The sequence below is a fragment of the Triturus cristatus genome, chromosome 12 (assembly GCF_964204655.1).
Source record: "Triturus cristatus chromosome 12, aTriCri1.1, whole genome shotgun sequence".
NCBI lineage: Eukaryota > Metazoa > Chordata > Amphibia > Caudata > Salamandridae > Triturus > Triturus cristatus.
In genome coordinates this window covers 205,666,369-205,679,691 of record NC_140595.1, presented here as the reverse complement: position 1 = coordinate 205,679,691, position 13,323 = coordinate 205,666,369, and the positions used below count along the sequence as shown (strand labels likewise).

Here is a 13,323-nt window from a genome sequence, read left to right as displayed (position 1 = left end):
ATTAACCATACCTCTGCTTCCTTGTTGGGTTTCTGTAGTGTGTTTGCAACTAATCTGTGTTTTTTTCTGTGCCCCCACAAAATCCTCGATTAGGTTCTCCTATTTACATGGCGTTGTTGTTGGGAGTGAAAGCACCATGAATGTGTATAATATAGAAGGAAGGGAGGAGATCTTTTTTTTTAAAAATGTTTCTTTAAAGTTTTTGCATCCATATACAGCACGTAAACATACCAAAAAGCACTGCAAGGGAAAACACCAATATAAAAGAAAAGAAAAGAAAAAAAAAAAATAAGGAAAAGAGAACAAAACCAATAAGCAATACAAGGTACATTTCCGTAATCAGAAGATGTTACATGTGCATCTGAATTATCCTGTACTTGCTGCGGTCCTGAACATTTCGGGTGATACTGAGGTACATCAAGCATATTTTATCATACAATATCACACAGAATCATTATCAGACTGAGTTAGCAAATACTCTCTCAACGGAGCCCAAATGTCCGTGGGTCTAGATGTCGTTGGCATCTCCTCAGCATAGAGGTCCAACTGTTCACGGCAGTACACCAAATCCTTAACCCAGTCATCAACTTTTGGAGCCAGTTTACTCTCCCACGTGAACAGAACTTGCCTCTTGGCAAGCAAGAGGGCCACTCGTACAAACCTCCCCATGACAGCCCTCAGGTGAGGGACATACCCAAAAAGGCATACCAGAGGCGTGCATTGCAACACTTGACCTGTCACAGTATGTATGCGTGTGGTAACATTCTCCCAGTAGTGGAACACATGATCACATTGCCATGCTAGATGGAGGAAATCAGCACTGTCTCGACCACATCGGTGACAATGATCAGTGTCCCTAAGTCCCATTTTATGTAACTTAACAGGAGTATGGTACATTTGATGAATGAATTTAAAATGAATAATTAGCAAATTACCATTCGGAGTAAGGCGACCCGTTAGCATGCAAATCTGTTGCCACTCTTTTGAATTAATCGGGGGAGTCACTATGGTATTCCATTGCTCCAAGCTTTTATCTGGTATACGGACCGTTTCATCCTGCACTGCCTTGTATAGCTTAGTAATTAGTTTTTTCTTGGTTGGGGCTACCAGTAACAACTGAAGCGAATTAAATGTATCCGGCTCAGCGAGGAACTCAACATAATGATCTCTTACCGCGCGCTTCAATCGGTAGCAGGTGTACTGATAGAGCGGAGTGGGATTTTGGATGTAATGGAGGTCCTCATCCGCAATATATCTACCCCCCGGGTAAAGATCGCTCATATGCGTGACGCCAGCCTCCTTCAACGCAGTTATGGTTTCACTTTCCTAAGTGACCGATAAAGCCGCATGCCCAACAAGAGGTAACGCAGGAGCATATAAAGGTAGTTTGTGTGCACGCTTGCCAATCGCCTGCCAAGCCGCAACCGTGGTATCAATTGTGTTGATCTCTGCCTACGCGTATATGTGAGGATACTCAGAGATACAGGGTGAGCATCCCCGTCCTCTACAGCCACGTGTGGAATATAGTCATGGGACCTGAACCAATAATGAGCATATTGGGCCTGTGCGCAGAGGTAGTAGACATAGAAATCAGGAGCAGCAAATCCACCTCTGTCATATGCAAGCGTTAATGTGAGCCAACTAATTCTTGGCTGTTTATTCCCTGATACTAATCGCAATAACTGAGTTTGCACTGATTTGAAAAAATGCTTAGTCAGCTTGATTGGAATATTACAAAACAGGTATAAAAACCTAGGTAGTATGACCATTTTAATTACTGCAATTCGATTCGCCAGGGACAATGGAAGGTGGGACCACCTATCTACTTGTTGCACCAAGGTATTGTATGCTTGGCCATAGTTCTCTTTGATCACAATATCAGGGCCGCGGTGCACCCAGACGCCCAGGTATTTAACTGGATCCTCAGACCATATCAGTGGGTATTCTAACTGGGACGGAGACGTAATCAGCGTTAGCGGAATAATAACCGATTTTTCCCAGTTAATCTGAAGTCCAGAAAATAGACCAAATTTAATATATTCCCGGATGATCGGAGATAAATGAATCTGGGGATCGCGGACAAACAGGACCATATCGTCCGCATACATGGAGATCCCGACCGGACGGTAATTCAAATTAAGAGCAGCGGCTCTGTGACATTGACGGATTTTACAAGCCAAAGGTTCCAAAACCAGGGCAAAAAGGAGGGGGGACAAGGGACAGCCCTGTCTGGTACCACGTTCTATACTAAAGGGTTCTGATGTGAGCCCACCCACACGCACTCTCGCTGAAGCGTCAGTATATAAGACCTGGATCCAGCGTGTCAAAATAAAAGGAAATCCCATTCTGTGTAATATGTTGAACATATACTTCCACTCTATGGAGTCAAATGCTTTAGCGGCATCTAGCATGACCGCAGCAGCAGATAAGTTAGGGTTAAGAACATGGAACATAGCAAAAATAGTGCGCAGATTATGGGAAGTGGACCGTTCTGGAATAAACCCAGATTGGTCCGGGAGAACCAGAAGAGGCATCAGAGGCTGGAATTTTGTGGCCAGAATCTTCGCCAGTATTTTGGCGTCAAGGTTTATCAGCGAAAGGGGGCGATAAGAGTCACAACGTGTAGGCGATTTGTCTTTTTTAAGGAGAGTGATGATCAAGGCCTGGCGTAGAGAAGGAGGAAGTATCCTAGCCTCATGGGCCTCCGCGTACATCTCCAATAAGTAGGGTACCAGGAGATCTGCGTAAGCCTTGTAGAACTCTGCCGTTAGGCCGTCGGGCCCGGGGGCCTTATTATTAGGGAGAGAAAGAATAGCCTCCCTAACGTCCGTTTCATCAATGGGCTGGCTCAAATATTCTCTGTGGGCGTCCGAAAGCCACGCACAGGCCTTATCTGCTAGGTATTTATCCATACCTTCATCATCCATCTCGTATCGTGTGCTATACATAGATGAATAAAACTGCTGAAATTGACCCACTATAGCATGTGGTGTGTAGTGCGCCGTTCCGTGAGTGTCAATGATGTGGTCAATTAAGGGATTGTCATTCCTAGAACGCAACTTTTCGGCTAGATTTCTACCCGGTCTCCCCCCTTCACCATAAGCTCGGGCCACTCTCCTTCTAACTACGTACCTTGCCTCAGTATCAGCTAGTTTGTTGTATTCTGCTAGTAAATCATGAATGCTCGCCAACGTGTCTGAAGATGGCGAATGCAGATATGGTCTCTCAAGCACCTCCAGAGCCCGTTCCGTTTTGGACAGCTGACCTCTAATGTCCTTTAGGATCCCCGCTGTGGTACCTATGCACGCCCCCCATATTGTCACTTTAAATGCTTCCCACAACATGGCCTGACTATCCACTGAACCCACATTCAATTCAAAGTATTGTGCAATAGCTGTTCTGATGGCTTCGTTACATATGGGATCAAGTAATGCTTCTGCGCGAAACCGCCACGTGAAAGGGCGATGTGGATTTATGGGAATGCAGATGGTAAGGAAAACAGGGTTGTGGTCAGATAATGTACGCGGGATCGTATGGACCCCCTCCACCCACCCATTAGCTTTGTCGTTCAGCAGCCAATAGTCTAGTCTAGACCAACTATTAAACGCAGGGGTGATATGTGTACCCTCCAATGCCCCCTCATTTCGCAAACGCCAAACAACCCCATTTCCACCATGGCATCCCTGATACACTGGCCAGCCTTAATCGCGCACGCCTAAAGGGCTGGATTTGTCCACTTGTGGATTCAGATGGGTATTTAGGTCGCCTCCCCACAGGACCGCAGATTCAGACCATGCACGCAAAACATTAAACATTTGCAGAAAAGGTGTTGGATCCTCCACCACAGGACCATACATGTTTACTAATGTCACTAATGCCATTCCCAGCTTGCCTTGTACCATGGCCCACCGACCCTCAGTATCTGTACAAGTATGTACAGGCTGAAATGGTATTCCCTTTTTAATGAGGATAAGCACGCCTCTGGAATAAGTAGAGTACGAAGAGGCCAATCGGAAAGATGCCCATCTATGTGCTATCCTGACTTCTGCTTGTTTGCGCAGGTGTGTCTCCTGTAAAAAAGCAATCTGCACAGCGTGTCTATCTAGATGTGCTAACACTTGTCGGACCTTTTTTGGGGTGTTCAAACCACGAATGTTCCAAGTTATGCATTTATACATTTCCCCTATTATCTATACAGGAAGGCCAACTGCTTCCCCAAATGTTGGATTACAGATAGGATGCACAAATAACGATAGAAACCACATTCACGACTTAAAGTCTGACCACAGTACCTACAACTTAAAAGATTAAAAAAAACTAAACCCCCTCCCCCCACCCACTTTAGCAACCCCAATTTGCCAAAGACTATTGCCTCCATTATAAACAATCCCAACAGAAACAAAGTGATGCAATGCATCAAATGGGGTATACCCATTGGGAGACGTAGTGGCAAAGTCCACTCCCAGATCGAGTAGAGAGGGGGCCGCCGAGAAGACATGATGGTCTCCTACCCATTAGCCATCCTGCCGACCCTGTGGGCAAAGGCATGCCGGATGACACCGGATGCGAAATCCCGCATCTTAAACAGGAGGCACATGAGGCGTAGCCCAACAGAGATATGGAATACAACTAGTTCTGTGAATGAGGTATTAACCCACTCTTACTCAGCAGTGAAGCACGATAAGACATACACTCAATATAAAACAGCATACCTAGAGGTCTCCCCCCCCCCCCGAATGCACAATGTGGCTCCATTACAGTCCGCACATGCCGCAAAGCAGCCATGCAATTCAACTCTGTTATACAACATAGTTCACTAATATACAAACATGTGCACTCGGAAACAACAATCAAAGCCCAGGGCTCCTTACTACTCAGTCGTCAATGTCTGATGTGGGAGCCGGAGAGCTCCGTCGGCGGCAGATGGATCTGGCGTATTCCATTGCCTTCGTCGGGTTCGTGAAAATCTTGGCGTGTTCAGTCTCGCCTATGCGCAGCCGCGCCGGATGAAGCATGGCATATGGAACCTGGTCTTTCATGAGCAGTTTCTTAACTCCCTGAAACTCCTTACGTGCCGCCTGTACTGTAGCCGTCATATCCGGATTAAATGATAACACATTTCCCTGGTAGGTGATTGTGCCCTTCTGGCGGGTGATGCGCAACACGGTGTCTCGGTCCCTAAAATTCAATAATCTAGTGATGATTGGTCTTGGGGGGGGGGGAGGGGGGGGGGCAGGTGGCGGGCGCGCCACCAGGGATCTATGTGCGCGTTCCACTGCAAACAGTGCCGAAAGGTTGCCAGTGCCACAGATATCCCGCAAGAGAGTCTCCACATAGTCTTCCTGGCGCCCAACATTGGTCGATTCCGGCAGGCCCAAAATGCGCACGTTATTGCGCCGAGAGCACGCTTCGATGTCCTCATTCTTCGCCTGGATGACAGCCAAAAGTTTCGTGATGTCAGTGGTTTTCGCAGCAACTTGCTGAAGGCCATCTTCGGCATCTGATATACGCTGCTCCGCCTCTCCGATCTGCGCCGCGTGTTTGTCTAGTTTTGCAGAGAAATGGTCCATCCTGCCGTTAAGGGCCACAATCTTACCGTCAATGGCCTGTAGGCTGGCCTGTATAGCAGATAAGGTCTTTTCCAGCACTGTGGGGGCCTGGGCTGTCGATTCCAGCTCCGAGTCTGAGGCTGCATTCTACGAAGACTTACCGCCCTTGCGAAGCTCGAAAGTTAGCCGAGGCTGATTTCGATCAGGCTTGCCCATGATGCTCTAAGGAGACGGAACCCTGCCCAGATGAAATGCGCCACCACCAGTGGCGGTTACAGAGAGAGTTGTACGTGTGCCACACACAATAAGGGCCTCGATCCGTAAGGTAGATGCTGAATTATTTTTCGCGCTAAACCTGCACCAAGATGACACCCTCCACAAAATAAGGACGCTCCCGCAATTCAAAGGCAAACAACTATGTCTCTCTGCCCCCTATTTCCAGTGTCCTGTAACAGGAAGAATGCGGTGTCTTGTGCTCCCCTTCACTGTAGTATATAGGGATCGTATCCCCACAATCACTCGGTCCTAATCCAGCAACAGGGCGAGGGTAGTATTCAGGAAGGGCCAATAAATGCAGCAATAAACGCTCCCAGCACGTGACCCACACAGACGAAGGCCCCGATGGTGTCCATGCCCTCTCTAGTCACGTATCTTCTCACCGTGTAGCAAGCCCCTCTCACAGGCAGAATTAAGGCCAAATAACACTCAGCAAAGGGGCACTTCCATGTATGGGGAGCTTCGGTATCCGCTCCCACGTCGAGATTCCACTCGGGCCACAGCAGTCTCCAGTAGTCGCAGGGAACCCCACCGCAAGCGGAACCCAGCCTCCGTGATCAAAGGTCAGCGCCGGCCACTTGCGTAGTACAGAGCGCCGCCCGCCGTTCACTTTGTTTCGCCGGCCCTCACATGCAGTCAATAATGCGCCTTACTATTTAGCCGCCGATGTCCTCGCAGCTCATTAGGCCCCCTCGATCACCTTCACCGACACCGCGGTAGCTGCTAGGAGTTCGCAGGATTCCTCACCGCCTCATCATCGTAGCCGCCATTACCATCTCAGCCGGAGTGCGCTGCCAGTCCTTCACCACCTCCGAAAGGAGCTCCAACGCCAATAAACACACCGCCAGGTCACCCCCAGTGTCAGCAAGCGCCTCCACGCAGGTAAAAGCGATTAACAGCCCGGTAGGAGCAGGATTATGAAAGGATGAATTCGGCGGCCGGCAGAGCAACACTACTGTGCGGCCAGCTTGCCGAACGCCAGGCCACGCCCCCCAATTCAAGGGAGGAGATCTTGATGGCAGCTATATGCCCCAACCACGAAAGTTCCCTATATATCATGTCTGCAGCTCCAACTGAATCGTTTGGATTAAAGAGTTATAATTGATTTAGGTGTTTTGAATTCTCATTAGTGCTGTTTGTATTCCTGAATATGAAATAGTATAATTTGACCACTGGAACAGGAATTGAATGTCTTTTTTGTGCTGAGCGATATTAATAGGCTTTCTTGCCACTATTATGCACATTATCTATTCCATGCATTAGTGTTTCGCTGCAGCTTCCTCTTGGAATGAAACCAGCTTCATCTGGTTCAGTGAGGCCATTGCTAATTTTGCCTGATCAATTTGCCAGCATTCCTGTTAACAGTTAAATATAAATGTTTAGCAATTACATTAGTCTTTATGAGCTGTGTGTGAAATCTGCCTTTTCAGCATGGTCACCCCTGATTTCTTGCCTTTCTCTGAACCCAATATTTTTGCTGGGTTTAGATCTCTGTGCACTTTAACCAGTAGTAAAGTGCCTGTGCTACTCCTTTAAATAATATTGAATTGCCATACTCCAAATAGCACATTTAACTTGCCTAGTAGTCCCTAGTATGTAGTACAAAGTGTACCCAGGGCCTGGAAAATAAATGCCACTATTGGACTGTAGAACCTATTGTGCTGTCCACTACAGTGGCTATGCAAATAATCTCTTCAGGCCTACCATTGTAGCCTAGCTGTAGCGGTGTAAAAACTGCAATTCTACCTGCCAAAATAAACACTTTGACTGGTCAAAACCTCACTTTTGAATATTGACAAGTCACCCCTATGCAGACCTTGTAGCCCACAAAGCAGAGTGCATGGTACTTAACCCCTTCGCCGCGGCGCGAATTCTGCCGCGGCGCTGGGGGGGTGCGGGGTGAGCACGGCGCCGCCATGCTCGTGACGGAACCACTCCGTCATGAGTCACGGGCTAGCTGTGCTCATGACGGAGTGGTTCCGTCACGACTCCGCCCACTCGTTAATTCGCCCGCACAGGCGGGGAATCAGCGACGCGTGGGCGGAGCGGCCGCAGCATGACGGAACCACTCCGTCATGAGCACACGCCGCCCGTGGCTCATGACGGAGTTGTTCCGTCATGGGCACGCAAGGGGTTAAAGTAGATCACATAAAAATGTAACGTTAACTCATCCTTATACTGTCTAGCACCCAAAACTATTTTCACTGTGGTAGGCCTAGCTGTCCTGTGCAGAAAACCATAGTACAGATTAAAATACTAATAATGCATCTCAGGAATGGGACCAGCTAGAACAATAATTAAACAACTGTTGTAAATTATTTTAAAAAATCCAATTCAGTGGTGAAGATGGATTTGGAATACATATTAAGGAAAGGTAACCTTTAGAAATTTACCTTAGCCCTGCCTAAAGTTCCTGGAGGCTAAGTTGCATTGGCTCTCTAGCTTCTCCCAGGCAGTAATTAGCCTTGAATATGTATGACATTTCTTCAGGAGCAAACAATAGGCTGATCTGAATGGGCATAGATGATTCTTGTGAACCCAGCAGATATACACAGAGGGGCTGTGGCATCTTATTTGACACTACAGAGTCAAATTCTGCTTGTCAGGCCCACTGGGTTCACATATAACACTTGGGGCACACTTGAAAATGGAGAGTCATGATGCCAAGACTATTCTTCTGAATCCACTGTCTGGTTGCTGAAGGACTCTGCTTTTGTCCTACCAGATTTACTTCTGTTTCTGGTTTTACACATACACCTTGGGGCATACTAAAAAGGGGAGAGAATAGGATGCCAAGTCAGTTCTTGTGAATCCACTGTCTGATTGCTGACTCCGCTTTGTTTCCTACCAGACCTCTATCTCTGGGTTTATTGTGAGGACAGTGGCTGCCTTAAACTGGATTTTATTGTTAGATATGGGAGGACATTAGAATTGCCTTAGTACACTCCCCACACATACCCCTGCATTCATAAGCCAAGTTTAGTGTGACCGAAGACTTTTGCCATTTTGAAAATGTCCAAAGTGGGAAGGGTTGATGCCAGGAACTTTTACCTCATAGGTTAGGTCGTACCCATGAGTCATTCCCACCCACTATCTAGTGCCAGATATAAATGTGGCACCACCAGGCACCCACTTCAGAACATTTCCTGGACCTGAAGAAGATCAGAAGGGGACTGTGCCTGCTGTCTGTGACCTGAGAGGGGCCCTGAATGACTGGAACTGCTCCTTCTTGTACACAGGGCACATAAGTGGACTCCAAGGGTCATAAGGCTGACCTCCTGTTCAAGCTACAGGGATACGACAAGCTACAGAAGGCCTTAACCTGGAAGTACACAGCTGAACAGTGGCACGTGGACCTGGATTGGACCCTGCTGTTGGCCTTTGCCTCACACCGTGTGAGTCTAAGTGCGTCCATTGAGATCCTGGGGGCTTTAAAAGTATACTGCATTGTTGGATTTGGAATTAAAGGACTAAGACAGAAGGTGAAATATTTTAACAGGATAAACGTGGTTGGTGTATCCTGGCAACACTCCATCACAGTCAGCCACATATTGCCCCTAGGTCCCAGTCTACTGAGACCGCTGACTATCATCGGTGCTTTGTACTTTTTGACACTGTTTTTCTTATAATTTAAAAAATTATATTTCTGGTCCTCCTTATTCTATTTGTGATATTGTATCATTTTTGCATTAAATTTTACTCTATTTTTCTCATTTGGTTGGGATGTTATATTGTTTTGCATTTCGACTTTTGTACTGAATTGCTCTCAGTTAAGCCCGTCTGTTCTGTGCCCTTAGCTACCACGGTATTGAGCTCAAGTTAATCTAGTAAGATTGAGGGTACCATGACAAGGATTGTGATTTTCTTTGAGGTTGGTTGTTACCCAACACAAAAAAAATCAAGTTGCTTGCAAGCTACATAGTTGCTAATTTTACTATGGTTTTGAGATAATTGATATAATTGTTTCTGCCACTGTGTCTGCTATTCCTGATTGCCTTATAAAGGTGGGCTATTGCAGGAGCAAGTTGCTTTGCAAACATTTTGTGATACGGGAGTGTGAATCCGTCTGGTTCAGGGCCTTGCTAATTTGAGGCCTACCAATTAGATTTAGCACTTAATTCACATGTACAGGCTCTTCTAGGGGTCCTGCTTATTTATGTGTGAGTTTTGTTATAGGGGCTCTTGCAAAATATTCTTATATTTATATACGACACATCATCACAAGAATATAGCTCTTCATAGAACTCTTGAAACATTCCAGCTAGTTCCGAATCTGCGTTTTTAAAATGGCCCGCTTTGTTTTTGGTATTGATTATTCTGTCCATCGTTATTTTGAATCTTAGTTTACATGGCAGCAATTTACCTGCTCTATTGCTTACAACATAAAAGTGGTGTTTAGCTCTTACCAGCAAATATTCAACTTAATCTGTATCCAGAGGAAAAACTATAAGGTTTACCCTGTAATGACAACAAGGGGCTGGGGTAACCAGTAGAGCAACAATGAAGGAAAGGTAATTCCTCCACTTTGGATTCGCATGCAGCCATCCCATCCTACAGCAAAGGAGGATTGCTCCTCCTCTGCTGTAGGACAAGATGGCTGCCTGCGTGTGAAAAGCGGAGGAATTAACTGCGGTTACAGCAACAGCTCCCCACTCTGCAACCATGTTGAATTTTTGGTCCTATAGTTATTTCTACACGTGGACAGGAATCCATTGGATGTAAGAGTTAGTACGGATGCGTTGACTAAAGTTTACATTCAGATCCCTACATGAGCATATGCAGTCGCATAATTCAGACCTAGATTTGACATACAGCAAATGTCAAAATAAAACATTAGTATTGACTGTGAAGAGATGACAGATTCATCATAGAGGCTGTGTGACAGTCTGCAGAGAGGATTTCTCCTTCCTCCACATTCATTTAAATCATATGTAACCTCCACATGGTCCTGATCATGGTACTAATATTGTACCCTAACAGGAGCGCAACATCAACCGAATAGATTGTCTAAGAGGTTGATTTAGAGGTGTGACTATCTCTTTTGGGTATCCTTGTGAAAGAATCTCGAGGAACTTCTCCTGTGACCCCTCAATTCCCCTTATTATGCTTTATAATATTGTTCTCAATGTCTATTTTGTGTTCTGTTTCTTATATATATACGGGTTGATATTAAAGTGAGATTTGGATATGGTTATTTTTTTTTATATAATAAAAAGAAAACATTTTAGACTTGAAATTTTGCTCTTGCCTTTGTTCTTTTATTCTATACCCTTGACAGTTTGCATTCATGTATTGTTAAGATTGTATGATAGTGTTTCTATCATTACATGAAGGTATATATGTATTTGATTATTTGCCTAAGGGGCACTTTGTTTATATTGTAATTATCTGTGTCCAGGACTTCTACCTGCGCACTCACTACTGTAGGGTAGAAGAAGTCCTGGTTATTGCGGCATGATCACGCTACGATATGATCACGCAAACGTCAGTAGACTCTATTCCTGGGTTCTTGGAACTGGTTGTAAAGAAATTATCTATGTGTGCACTTGTCCTATGTGTTTCTGAGAAATGTGTCTAGTCTGAAGCTGTTGGATGTTGTTTATGCCAAATATCTTTTAGGACTGCTTGTTGGGACCATACCATGGTTTCAGCAGCTTGTGCACCTGTTTGTCCTACTGTTAGTGCTGATCTCTTTTAATCCTTTCCATCACTATGTTATAGGTCATCTCCAAGGATGAGTCCCTATGTTTATTGGATTATCGCTTCTTTCACTGTCTTAATATAGATTCTTGGTCTGCAATCGGTGCATAAAATGAGACAATGGTGAAGTTGTAGTGTCCCTAAGTTTGAGTGCCAACAATCTGCAGCTTTACCTGCCCAGTTTTGAACCACCTCAATGTGAAACTCTCTGCTAAGGAGAATCACAACTCCTGTTATGATGAGACCTGAAGCAAAGTATTGCCTGGGAAATCACTTAGAGCAGAGCCTATGCTAATCTTACTTAATCAGAGGGTTTCTTGTAACAAACAAAACTTTCCTTTTAAAAAGTGTAACTAATTTATGATTGCCGGGCATTTGTTTAAGTACACTTGACACCTTATATTCAAACTGTTAAGCTTAATACATTTGGGGTCTTCTTGTGCGTCAGTGCTTCTTTCCTATTGTACATTATCGGTGGCGACAGAGTCATTCCCTTCTTAAAACCTCAATGCCTCCTCTCATTAACCCCTTTAACAACAAAATGTATAAGCATTCTAGCTCCAGTTGTCTGTTTAGTATGCTGACTTCAACTCATCCTAATCTGGACTGTTCTGGTAGTGTTGTATACCTTGTGTGTCTCTTTCTCTTCACTTGCCTCCCTCATCCCCATTACCAGCTTTGCTTGTGATCAAGTCTTTCTAAGTTTGCAGTCGTCCTCTCCTGAATCTCTTTCTTTCTGTTCCCTTTTGGGCTCCTAAAGATTATGGTCTTGTCTTCAGTGACTGGTAGAGCGTTTCTTAAATCTGACTTTTTTCATCTTTTCTTTCGAAATATCTGCATGTGTGATCCTCCCTATCCTGGTATCTCGGGTTACAAGTTTCCATCTGTCTGTTTGAGTCTGCAGTGTTTTTCTTGTGGAATCTCAGTGTTTTCTTTACATTTATTTTTTTGAAGAGTTTTATATAGCGCTGGCTATACCCGGAGGTATCAGAGCGCTTAACATGAGGATCGTTGCGTTACAAGTTACAAATTACATCCGTTACAAGAGCATAGTAAGAACACAGGAAAATGAACAAAGTTAACAGTAGTTCGTTGGAGGGAGGGGGCGGAGGGAGATAAAAAGGGGAGACGAGGAAAACTATGCCTAATGTCTGACTGGGTAGGTGATGGTCAAGGGAGCGAACCAGGGCCAATCTCCTCTATAGCTGTCTAGGAGCCCCACCGGGCATCAGCCATGTTGCTCAGGTTTCCGCCGCAGGGATTTACAAATATAGCAGATTTGCATGGTTACATTAGTTACAGTTGCATAATCAAACATAGGGGATCAGGATCCCAGTAGAGGAAGGAGGGAAGGGAGGGGAGAAGAAAAAGAACAGGGGGCAGGGAAGCAGATCAGTTCTGGTAGACCGTCAGTGGAAGAAAAGTGTCTTATGGAGGCCCAAAAGTTAGAGCAAGCGGGACCAGAACCCAGGTGGGGCCACGTAGATACTCTGGCCAATGCCAATAAACAAACACCACGCAGAGCCATCTCGGCATCTAATATGAGATTGTTTGAAAAATGGGTCCCGGGGGGAAATCTATAAGATGTAGAGTCCAGGCGACCTAGTTAAGGGAGGTTGGGAGTAGAGGCAGCGACTAATGAGTCTTTCAGCAACTCCGGTGCAGAGCATCGATGATCGCATCACTCATCAAATACTCAGATTGCTACATGTAAGTAGCTATCTGGATTGTGCATGACAGAGGCAGATAAGGCGGTGGAGACCTATGGAAGATGGTTAGCTGTTGCCTGGTGATGGGT

The 13,323-nt window shown here is 45.5% G+C and overlaps 1 protein-coding gene across 2 annotated transcripts in view; it reads right to left on the bottom strand.

Moving 5' to 3' along the window:
* PARD6A (par-6 family cell polarity regulator alpha) overlaps positions 1-13,323 on the bottom strand; it is a 283,775-nt gene that overhangs the window by 35,534 nt on the left and 234,918 nt on the right. The window lies entirely within an intron of this gene.